The 12,804-nt window shown below is 46.7% G+C and overlaps 1 pseudogene; it reads left to right on the forward strand.

Moving 5' to 3' along the window:
• Positions 1 to 10,049: 10,049 nt before the first annotated feature.
• On the forward strand, positions 10,050 to 11,839 carry LOC112880142 (annotated as a pseudogene).
• The last annotated feature ends 965 nt before the right edge of the window (positions 11,840 to 12,804 follow it).

Genomic DNA, 12,804 nt, shown 5'->3' on the forward strand with positions numbered 1-12,804 from the left:
TGTAGATCTCACCATCGGGAACAAGATCATCCCGACTTCGTTCTTCGTCGTCAACAGCAAAAGTACCTACAATATCTTACTCGGAAGGGACTGGATTCATACCAACTGTTGCATCCCCTCTACAATGAATCAATGTTTGATCCAGTGGGATGGAGATGAAGTGGAAGTAGTTCAGGCAGATGACTCAATCGAGATTTCGCATGCTGCCATGAGCATCTGGGATGCGGAGGATCAAGAGCCGATTTCAGGGATGAGCTTAGAAGGATATGATCGCATCGAGGCTACAAAAAACGGAGTAAGGCTGGTCTTATCCACTGGCCTTACAGAATAGAAAAGTTGCATGAAGAAAGTCATAATGATGTACCTATTGAGGCCGATTCGCGCAATCGGCCCCAAAAAATTGAATTTTTGATGACAGGTGTTTTACGTAGTTGTTATGGGATGGCCAGCGCCGACAGCCGGCCTTATTCTTTTCATAAAAACTTGGAAAGTAATGAGATATGTGGATCGGCCGATACTAACGATCGGCTGGAAATCGTTTTGCTATCTTTTTTTCCTATCTACAGCATTGATCTAACAGAGGACGGGAAGTTAGGGTACGGTTTCACATCGGCTGACGACCTTGAGGAAATAGATATTGGTCCTGGGGATAAGCCGCGGCCAACGTTCATTAGTAAGAAATTGGATCTGTCTTTGCGAGAGCCGATGATAACTCTATTAAAGGAATATGCTGATTGCTTTGCCTGGGATTATACAGAGATGCCTGGGCTAGATAGGAGCATAGTGGAGCATCGGCTCCCTCTCAAAAGTGGATTTCGACCGTTCCAACAGCGGATACGTCAGATGAAAGCCGATGTCTTGGTCGAAGTAAAAAAGGAAATAGAGAAAATGATAGAAGCCGGATTTATCAGGGCTTGCAGATATGCCGAATGGATTTCAAGTGTCGTACCCGTACAGAAGAAAGATGGCCGGTGGCGGGTTTGCGTGGATTTCAGAGATCTCAATAGGGCCACTCCGAAGGATGAGTATCCAATGCCTGTTGCAGAAATATTAATCAATGCGGCTGCCGGCCACAAGATTTTGAGTTTCATGGATGGTAATGCTGGGTACAATCAGATTTTCATGGCCCCTGAAGACATACATAAAACTGCATTCAGAGTACCCGGGGCGGTGGGCCTGTTCGAGTACGTGGTTATGACCTTTGGTTTGAAAAATGCCGGTGCTACATATTAGCGTGCCATGAACCACATCTTCCATGATCTAATCGGCAATCTGGTGGAAATTTACATTGATGACGTTGTAGTAAAGTCAGCATCGGTCGAGGGGCACCTGGATGATCTACGGCAGGTCCTGGAACGAACTAGAAAGTTCGGGCTCAGGATGAACCCGAAGAAATGCACCTTTGGTGTAACAGCTGGGCAGTTTTTGGGTTTCCTGGTTCATGAAAGAGGAATAGAGATTGGCCTCAAAAGCCAGGAAGCCGTGCGTACTATGGTGCCACCCACTACCAAGAAGGAGCTCCAGCAACTTATTGGCAGGATTAACTTCGTCAGGAGGTTTATTTCTAACCTATCTGGGCGGATTGAACCCTTTATGGAATTGGTGAAAATCAAAACCAATGAAGAGTTCCGCTGGGGGGCAGAACAACAACGGGCATTCGAAGAAATCAAAGAATATTTGTCGAGACCACCTGTGTTGGTGCCACCACAGCAAGACAGGCCATTTTACATATATTTATCGATCGGTGATACCTCCATTGCTTCGGTGGTAGTACAATTATACGATGGCAAGGAAAGGGTGGTGTTTTATCTCAGCAGAAGGATCTTGGACGCCGAAACAAGGTACTCTGACATGGAGAAACTTTGCCTTTGTTTATTTTTTACATGCACCAAGCTTCGCCACATCCTGCTATCGGCTGAGGTAATCATCATTTGCAAATCGGATGTTATAAAGCATATGCTATCGGCTCCTGTGTTGAAAGGCCGATTGGGAAAATGGATGTTTGCATTATCAGAATTCAACATCCGATATGAACCCGTGAAGGCAGTTAAAGGGCAAGCATTGGCAGATCTTATTGCTGAGAGGGTTAATACCAATATAGCAGCGCTTTCCGTACGAGCCTGGGCTATGTACTTCGACGGATCCGTCTGTGGAGATGGATGTGGAATCGGCATCTTGCTGGTATCGTCTCGGGGGCAACGTACTCTTTCTCGATTAGGTTACCTGCCACTTGCACTAATAACCTTGCAGAGTATGAGGCGGTGCGTAAAGGCATGGAATTGCTTCTGGAGGCCGGAGCTGAAGCTGTAGAGGTCTTCGGAGACTCAAAATTGGTAATCTCCCAACTCACAAAGGACTACAGGTGTGAAAGTGAGCTATTATTTCCGTTGTGGGTGCAATGCCAGGAACTGATAGCCCAGTTCAGGTATATAAATTTTTATTGGATACCTAGAGCTCGGAACGCAGAGGCCAATGATCTCGCGCAGCTGGCTTCAGGATACAAAACCGATGGGTCAAGTCATCAGGTGTACTTCCTGGACCAGGGAGATTGGAGAGCCGATATCTTCAACTACTTGAAGGATTCGGCTCGGGGGGCACCCAGGAAGATACGATATAAAGCCATGAGGTACGTCCTGATAGGAGATGATATGTTTTACAGGACCTTGGAGGGACTGTTGCTCAAATGTTTAGGGCCGACCGAGTCCAATCGGCTCCTGCATGAAGTTCACGAAGGAACGTGCGGGACTCATCAGTCAGCTCACAAGATGAAGTGGCTAATCAGGCGATCAGGATACTACTGGCCCGCTATGCTTGAAGATTGTTTTAAGTATTATAAAGGGTGTCAGGCATGCCAGAGGTTCGAAAAAATCCAGATGGTACCAGCGTCCGTAATGAATCCCATTATTAAACCATGGCCGTTCAGAGGCTGGGGCATGGATATGATCGGCAAAATTAATCCTCCGTCTAGCAAGGGTCATCAGTTCATTTTAGCTATCACAGATTATTTCACCAAATGGGTAGAAGCGGTCCTGATGAAGTCAGTAGCATCCAAAGATGTGATTCAGTTCGTCAAGAAACATGTTATTCACAGATTTGGGATCCCACAGACTATAACGACAGACGGTGGCTCAGTTTTTATTTCAAAAGAATTCAAGAAGTTTGCCGCTGATATGGGTATCAAGCTGATTAGGTCGTCTCCTTATTACGCCCAGGCGAATGGGCAAGCTGAAGCATCCAATCAGAGCCTTATCAAGTTGATTAAGAGGAAGATCGATGAATACCCCAGACGCTGGCACGAAGTCTTGTCAGAAGCATTATGGGCATACCGTATATCTTGTCATGGGGCGACAAAAACTTCCTCTTATCATTTGGTCTACGGGCAAGAAGCCGTGCTACCGTGGGAAGTTACAGCCGGGTCCAGGCACGTAGAATTCCAGAATGACTTATCCGCTGAAGAATATGCTACTCTGATGAGTGATAATGTGGAAGATCTCACGGAACTCAGGCTATGGTCACTAGAGAAGATTAAGGAGAATAAGGCTAAAGTAGCCCGTGCATATAATAAAAAGGTTAAGCCAAAGGAGTTTCAAGTAGGAGACTTGGTTTGGGAAGCAGTATTACCATTGGGAACTAAGGACGCCGCATACGGCAAGTGGTCCCCAAACTGGCACGGGCCGTACAGGGTTGACCAGGTCCTACCTGGGAACGCGTACGTGCTGGAAGAATTGGACGGCGTCAAGTTTCCAGTAGCAGTCAACGGCCAACACCTTAAGAAATACTTCCCAAGTATGTGGGCTAACAAACAATGAAGCCGATGGCACCCATCAGGCAACAAGCCGATGCAACCAGTAAGCTAAGAAAGGGGGCAAAGGCTAAGTCGACGACGTTTGACCACAGCAAGACAGGAAACGGAAAAAGGGCCGATGAGCGTGATCGGCTCGTACGTTAATAAAAGGGATTAGAACAGCCGATGCAGTGTCATCGACTTTAGAAGTTTGCTTATGGTAGTCAAACAGTACAAGTTATCAAACAGCCGATGTGTCACCATCGACTTTAGGTTCACTACATAAAAACATAAAGTTTATCTTGGACAGGTTTGCTGAAGGAAAGCGTCGATAGCAGCAATAGCATCAAGGCGGATGCGGTCAACTTCAGCAAGTACCGCTTCATCCTCTTCGTCCGCCCCTGGCACCACCTGTTTGCTCAAGCTGCTCAGCTCGGCCAAGTCCGTCTTCAGCTCGGCAGTCAAAATTTCTGCCTCCTGCTTGGAACCAGTGATGAGATCCTTCTCCTCCTGGATGCGCTGCTTGGTGGCCCGGACTTTAGCTTCAAGGTCTTCCAGTTCTTTCTCCAAGAGGCGAAGCCGATGGGCAGAAGCAGATGTGTCAACCTTAGCGTCGAGTGCGGCCTTCTTCTTGTTGATCGACTGACACATCTCAGAGATGATGGTCCTTAGGAGCGATTGGGAACGCCGAGTCTCGATCCTGCGGCGAGCTTCTGCCACTTTCGCTTGGAAGGAAGAAAGATACCCGGCCGGCAAGAGCTTGGCCTGGAGGCTCACAGGGAGCTGGGAGTTGACCTCATCAAGGATCTGCTTGACTGCACTGGAATCCTGAATCAGGGCGGAGATCGGACCCGATAGAAGACCCTTCATGCGGAGGAGTTGATCGGCAGTACTGGTCAGGCCCGAGGGAGAGTCATTGGCTTCCAATATGGTCGACCCGATCGTGGCAGGATCGAACGCAAGGAGCTCTGAAAGATCCAGGTTCTGGAGGAAAAGAGGGTGAGCAAGGCATCGCGGGAGAAGACCAAAGTAATTACGAAGAAAAAAGCCATACCTATCCTGAAAGGGAAGTAGTGATGGCCAACGAAGGAACGATCGGCTCCCGGGGGTGCATCCTTTCCGAGGGACGAACGGTGGCGGAAGAGGCCATATGAACCGCACCTCCAGAAGAAGAGGCGACAGCCGACGGGGTAACAGTCGGCTCTGCGAGAGCAACAGCCGATGAGATGGCGGTCGGCTCCGCTGGACGTACCTCTCGTGCAGGGGAATCGGCAGTAGCTGAGGCGGTAGAGGGTCCTTCCAGACAGGGGCCAACAAGGGATGTAGTCACGATCGGCGCCTGCGGGCCTGGCGAAGCGGCTGGGACAACAGCCGATGCAGAAGGGTCCTCCAAGATTGTTGCACCAGGATCACGGAGAGTGATCAAGGCCCTGATGGGCGCATCCACGTCCTCTGGCACCTCCGAAGATGAGCCCTTCTGGCATGGGGGCTCCTCCCCGCTGGAGACTTCTACAACGGCAGGCTACAAGAGAAAAGAGCATCGCTAAAGGAGACATGAACAAAAGTCCGATTGCAAAACAGGAGGAGGGGCAAACCTGGTTGGTGACTGGAGATGATGGATTAGGGGAAGACGGCGTAGCTTCCTTCCGGACCTTTCTGACAAGAATCTTCCTCGTCTTAGCGCGAGCCCGGGGGGCAACAGCTTCTGAGAGTCGTTTTCGCTTGGGGGTCAACTTAACAGTGCTCGGCTGAATCTGCATCACGCTTTTTGAAGGAGGAGGCGCATTCTTGCCAAAGAGGACCACAGGAGCAACCGCCAGGAAACAAAAGGGCGATCCATCATCGTTCATCGGCTCTGGGCCACCTTCTTGCTGCAAAAAAAATGGATTCAGGAAGGGTCTAGCAAAAGTTAAAAGAAGAAACGTTAATCAAAAGGCGGTACCTCTCCGGCGGGAATGTCATACTCGGAATGGATCTGCTGTAGCATCGGACCCAGAGCCCTTCGGAAAATGTGAGTTTTCCACATCGACCACCATCCCTCAAAGTCGACAGCCGAAGAAGTAAAGGTAAGATTGGCAGGGACAGATAAGGGAAGGTCTGTAAACAGGCTGTAGCACCTTTGGGTGGTCAAAGCATCAGGGAGGTCCACCCTGTTTGATGTTAACAAGTGGAGAAGGAAGTGGGGAGGCACCTGCGCAAGACCAAACTGCCGGGCTGCTACGACCGGCTGGTAAAACTCATAACCAGGCTTGAGGATCCGATTAGAGGTACTCATGCCAACTGGGAGAAGGCAGGGCCGAATCATAATGGAGTAAAGACGCCTAGTGTCGGCATCATAGGCAATATCGGCCAACCGAAAGGTAGCCGGGTTCTCGAAGAGTTCAGAATCAGCATAAGGAAGAAAGTTTGGGTTATCAAGGCCTTTATAGAAAATCTTGAACCAACGGGAAGCATTTGGAGGATTCAATTTCCCGCCAGGGAGACTGTACAAAGCCTGCCCGAAACTAGTACACCTAATCTGTCTCCCACTCAGATCAGGGAAGGAATTGCCAACTAAGGAAGGGAAATTAGGGTCAGAACTTTGGAAATAAAGACGAGCCCACAACTGGATGAACCACCATGGGCCACCAGTTCTAATTTTCTTCTGAGAAAGAAGGCTAGAAGTCATCAGATGGAGATATCTGTAAAGTTCCCCAAGAAATAGTCTACCAAGGCCAACAGATTGACCCCTGGCCAGCTCATAAGCCAAGGAGAGGTAGTTCTTGGTCGGGGCAAGGGAAGAGCCACAGAAGAGGAAATGTTCGAGCCATAGGTTTAGAAAGGCTGTGTGCTCCTTCTCCGATACAGGGCCCTTGCTTTTCTGGTGTTGGCCCAGGTATGTGCTCCAGTTAGTGCATTCAGTTTTGGAGGACAGTTTGTAAGGGACTACAGGGAGGCTGTAAGCAGAAGGGCAGGCTGATGATATGTCTAAGCCGGTGATCATCACAACATCCAGCAGTGTTGGTGCCAACGGGCTGTGCCCGAAGAGAAAACAATTCAAGGCGTCAGACCAGAAATAGCCGATGGTCTTCAGAAGGTTCTCATCTTTTTCAAGGGGGGAGAGGGACAGAGACAGAGCATCGGCTATCTCGATGGATTCCCATAAGGGCTGGTAGGCGTTCGCTACTCTGTTGTACCAAGCTGCCCAGCCTTCAGGGGGATTTGGCCAAGCGCGGAGGCTATCCGACCAAGATTCTAGGTCTATATCCTAACTCACAAAGGGGATTCGATTGGCTTCACATGAGATCAGATCTATGGGTTTCTCATAGGAACGGGGCCCGAGGCAGAAAGAATTGGGGGAAGAAGGGTGCGGCAAGAAGATATCGGAAGCCTGAAAAAACCCCAAGAAAAACAAGATTGCCGAGGGAAGAGTTACTTAACCGCGCAGTAAAATTTGCGGATGCTGTGTTAAATTAATGGGGGTCGGAGTTTACCTTCAGACCGAAGACGGCGGCGGCGGTGCGCGAAGACTCCGCCATCGGGAGTCTTGAATCGAGACCCTGGAGAGCGGATCTAGGCTTCGTGGCGCAAGATCGGATATGTGTCTCAAGGACCAGGGAGGATCTTGCGGCTAGGGTTCGTGAGCAAAAGGAGATCGGAGTTAACCTGGATCCCAGAATCTCCAGAGATTTGCGTTGGATTGAAAGGCCAACGGAGGGTAAAGTAAATTGAAGGGTTATTTCGGATCCGGATCGGTATATTCTAAGGCCGATGCGTTGCCATCGGCTCTTAAACAGATTATTGTGCACAAGAAGAGTTGCTGATACAAAAGTAGATTCTATTCACGGCGAGGCAGTAAATACAAAAGAGGAGCCAACTACTCCTAAAGGTGGCCTAGTGGGGATACTACGGTCTACCACCAGTACACGCCAGAGGTCTTGCGGCGCTTGGACGGCGGAGCAATGCTAGTGCCGCTGCTACCGCTATCGCTGCTGCCGTCGTCGTCGTCCCCGCTGTCGTCGCTGGTAAAGCTGTCATCGTCTTCGGCTCCTTCGCTGCCGTCGGAAGTGTCGTCCGATGACCTGCCAAAAAGGAAGGTACCTGCCATCGGATCATCCTCGGAGGAGAAGGAATCGGCTCTTTCCTCCAAGGAAGAAAGGTCTTCTCCCCAAGATGCGTCGTCTTCATCTTCCTCCAGCTCGGCCCCAAGGAGGAGTGCGAGATCCTCGCCATCAGTCAGGGATTCATCATCCTCTGACTGGTAACGGAAGTCCCATTCCTCTGCATCCCAATGCAGGGGGGCACGGACCTCGTAAGCGGCGATTGGGTCGTATTCTGGGGTTGGCTCTCGAGAGGATTCGGATTCATAAGAAATGGTGGAGGAAGCAGAAGAAGAAGAAGCCATGGCGAAAGAAGAAGAGGAGTGTAATTGATAATGGCCGTGAGAGAAAGATGTCTGGGGAAGTTGCCGAGGGAAAGTTTATAAAGGTAAATCAAAGGGTGAGGTGAATCGGCATCGTGACAGTTCCCGAGGAGATTGGTACAGGGCAGTCATATCGGTTGGAAGTCGAAAAGGCATATACGGATCGGAAGCCGAAGGGTCGAGGTGATTTTAAAATAAATGATTTCGGAATTACCATCGCCGAAACCAGGGGGCATGTGTTATCGCCATATTCTGGACGGGCCAAGAGTGGGCCGAGGAGCAAGATAGGCCTAGGAGATGGTTACGGTAAGCTTGCGGATCGGATCCTGTACGGGTGTTTGGGGCTAGTAAGGCCGTGTAAACTCAGATTTAGGCAGTTAAGATTCGTGTCGTGTTTGGTTAGGGTTAGATAAAGAGAACAAGTCTACGGACTATAAATATGTGCCACGAATAAACAAGAAGGAGAGATCATTCATCAACAACTCACGGCGCATCGCCTGCCTTATTCCAGGGTTTTCATCGGGTAAGTGCCATGCGGCCCCGATCACGCTCTGCGTGATCGGGGACGCATTGCTCTTGCTTGTTCGTTTCATATGTTGCTCGTTCTGAAGCCTTGTAGACGGCGAGTAGCATTAGTTATCATAGCGCGCATAGAGTAATGTTATTTTGTTTGTATCGTGATCATGCTCTGTTTGTTGCTCTTGCGCGCTTCGCAGTCATCGTGCTCGATCGTGGATGCGATGGCTGCGTCTTGCTTTGTTTATGTTAATAGATCCAATCTGTTATGGCTAGTTTCTATTCATTAGAGATTTGGTTCGATATGTGCATGATTAGGCCTTGCAAACGAGTTGAAAGTTCCGGCAGTATGTTAGTATCGGATCTTACCTGAGTAGAGGTTTCCCTACGAATCGACTCTTCAGCTGTTTTTAGGATCTTTGTTTAGGTTGTTTGTTTCGATGCTTTGCGTATTCGTTAGGCTCAATCACGTGTAGGATGTTCCGATCGTGTAGTGAGGGCTTAGTTATCGTAGATTGGATTAGATTGGTATCTATAAAGCAAGTTTTATCTCATTATTATATATATATATATTGCCTATCCTAAAGATCCGATCCGGTACTGATGCAATCGGCTCTTTATAGCCGATACCGGGGAGGAGTGATGAGCCGATCACGGCTCGGACTAACCTTTACAAGTGTCTGTGCTTACAGGAATCTCACGAATCACACCTTCCTGATCAGGTGCAGGATCAGGTGGCACGCCTAGCGACTCCAAGCCAGGGTGTGCGCCAGATCGCTGGGCCGTTGACCGAGGGACCGGGGCCCACCAGCCGTCCCGGAAGCCTCCCGGCTCCTCGTGTTGCCTGTCGTTGCTCGCCGGTAGGTTTCGATCGACAACACAACCCTGCAGCAAAAGGCCCAGCATCGAGCCCAGTCCAAGCCAGGTAGCTTAGCAGCAAAATGAAAAGCTTTTTTTTTTGGAACACCAGTTATATAAAAGCAACAAACAAACTATATAGTTTAAACATGCCCAAAACTAAATTTGGGAAGTTTCTCTTTTGAGGAATAATAGGCAGGTTATATTAATTTAAGTATTACCAAGTTATCTATTCTGAAGAGGTGATGAACGCTGATATATTTAGCTCCAATTGACTGAGACACTAATTTTTTTCAAGTTCGTGCTGGCCCTTCAGTGTGAAAAGGCATTACCAAAATCTGCAGCATTTTGACTGGTATTCTACCCTTGCATGCAGGAAAAATTCCGAAGTCCTTGTTCGCTCTTCCAGTCCTGCAAGAAGTTCGACTAATTAACAATCAACATGTTGGCTCACTGGAAGACATTCCTGCTCCTTTATCCTCACCATTATGTGAGATTGATTTAAGCAATAATAAATTAACAGGCCCAATACCCAAATCATTTTTTCCGCTTAAGAATCTTCGAAGTCTCGATCTTGACTCAAATAAATTGACAGGCACCATAGAACTTGGCTCTATCTGGAGGTTGAGAAATCTCACCTACCTTAACCTGGGTAACAATATGATATCAGTCAAAGAAAAAGAAGGTGATAGAAAAAGAAGCTGATACGATATTCTCCCGTTCCCTTAAAATCCAGTACATATACCTTACATCTTGCAACCTTACAAGATTTCCTGCATCATTAAAATTTCTTGACACTATTCGAGGTCTCTACCTTTCAAATAACCAAATCGAAGGGGCCATACCAAGCTGGGTATGGGAGAAGCACCTTATGTATTTGGACCTCTCACACAACAAGTTTACTTCTTTAGAGAAGTAGCCTATTGTTCAGATGAAATATTTATTTCATCTTGATCTCAGTTTTAATAGACTTCAAGGAAGCATACCAGTACCACTAAGTTCATCCGACCTGGTTTTGTTGGATTGCTCAAATAATAACTTCTCTTCCATTGAAACTAACTTTGGCACGTATCATAGAAATGCCATCTATATCAATTTGTCAAAAAATAAATTAAGTCGACATATACCACTTTCATTTTGTAGTTTAAACAACCTTCAGATCATGGACTTATCTTACAATTACTTTTCTGGACCAATTCCATCCTGTCTTATGAAAAAAGCTGACCTGATGAGCATATTGAAGTTAAGAGCAAACAAGTTACATGGCGTGCTACCTGAAAATATTAGAGAAGGATGTAAGCTTCAGACAATTGATTTGAATGGAAATCAAATTGAAGGTGCGCTACCTAGATCTCTAGAGAATTGCCAGGATTTAGAGGTTCTTGATGTTGGTAATAATCAGATTGTGGATTCATTTCCATCATGGATGGGTACTCTTCCAAAGCTTCAAATTCTTGTGTTGAGATCTAACCAACTCCACGGCAGTATAAGGGACCTTCAGGATGGCTACCAACACTTCACAAGTTTACAGATAGTTGATTTGGCCTCCAACCATTTCTCTGGTGAGTTGCATTCAGAATGGTTTGAGAATTTGGGAGCAATAGATGATGAATAACAGCAACGATGTGGGGCAAATATTAGAGCATCATACAAATTCAACATGGAAAGGAGTCTATCAAGATACTGTTATTGTCACATTCAAAGATGCCGCTTTAAGTATCACCAAAATCCAAACTGCTTTCAAAGTAATTGATTTCTCAAACAACTCATTTGAGGGTTCCATTCCGGGTTCGATTGGAAGGCTTGTTTCACCTCATGGACTTGACATGTCGCACAATAACTTCACAGGAAAGCTTCCATCACAACTCGGTAACTTAACGAGGCTAGAATCAATGGATCTCTCTTGCAACTCTCTCCCCGGAGAAATTCAACAGGAGTTTACCTCTCTAACTTCTCTTTCATGGTTGAACCTTTCATACAACAACTTGACAGGAAGAATACCACAGGAAAACCAATTCTTATCATTTCCCAGCAGCTCGTTTGAAGGCAATGCTGGCCTATGTGGAATTCAGCTTTCTAAACAATGTGACAATCTAGGTCCAGATTCAACCACCCAAAGCATATCGGCTCCAGAACCCAATACTTTGTGGCAGGACAGACTTGATGCCATCATTTTCTTCCTCTTTGATGGCTTGGGATTTGGCGTGGGTTTTGCATTGGCAATCATATTCAGGTCCTTTTACCATATAGAAGGATGGCTTGGCAAGCATATGTATTAGTACTTTAAGCTTTTAACATGAATAGTCATCGTGTGTGTTTGTGTTGCACTTGTTTGATGACACAGCTTAAATCCACTCAGCTGTAATAAGGTTGGTTCCTTAGTTCAGTCAACTTTATATATGATCCTGAAAAAGAGTTGTTATAAGTGAAAAATTATTTTTCCAACTCCACAACTCCAACGCTCTATTTCCAAGGCAGGATTTCAAAGAAGTTCATGTCGCTGGAGGATTTCTTTTTTTTTTTTACGAAACAGCTGGAGGATTTGAAGGTCGTGTCTAAGGGCTATGTCATCAAAATCAAGTGTTGCATTTGAATCTAAGGGAGTATTCAGTTCAAGTAATCAAGTGTCTAAAGGCCTGCAATGTTTTAAATAGTGGGCTACAGAGGTGCTATGGCGACGCTATAGTGGTTTCGCGGAACTGCCGCTATGATCACTGCTGTACAAAATAGCACTAGTGGCGCTAATAGCGTTTCGAGGATCCTGTGGCTAAATCCTATAGCCCGCTAAGACTTGTTGTAAATAATAAATTTCCTGACCAAACTGTAACAGGCCAAGTTTGTTCTGGCCCATTATGTTAACCGGTTTCAACTGGCACGTCCTTTTGAATTGCGAGTGTGTGAAAACGGGTTCAATTGGTGGCCTGTTTCCTGTGACAATCAATTAGTGCAAACTGCGGGCTCGCCAATAAAAAAATAAAATATTTGTGTCTAAAGAAAATTGTCAATCAAAGCTTTAAAAAAAGTTGTCAACAAAATATTATAGTCAACAAAAACTACCCTAATTGTGTTTCTACAAAGTAAAAACTACCCGCCAATTGCATTGTATTACCCAATATCTTGTTCCAACATGATACTGGGTATTTCTTTGTTTGTTCTGAATTTAGCAGACGACGAGTTCCTCCAATTGATTGTATGCCGCATGGGCTAATCTGGAAAGAGAACTTGCCGAAACCAAGTGTTGCAT

The sequence above is a fragment of the Panicum hallii genome, chromosome 2 (assembly GCF_002211085.1).
Source record: "Panicum hallii strain FIL2 chromosome 2, PHallii_v3.1, whole genome shotgun sequence".
NCBI classification, from domain to species: Eukaryota; Viridiplantae; Streptophyta; class Magnoliopsida; order Poales; family Poaceae; genus Panicum; species Panicum hallii.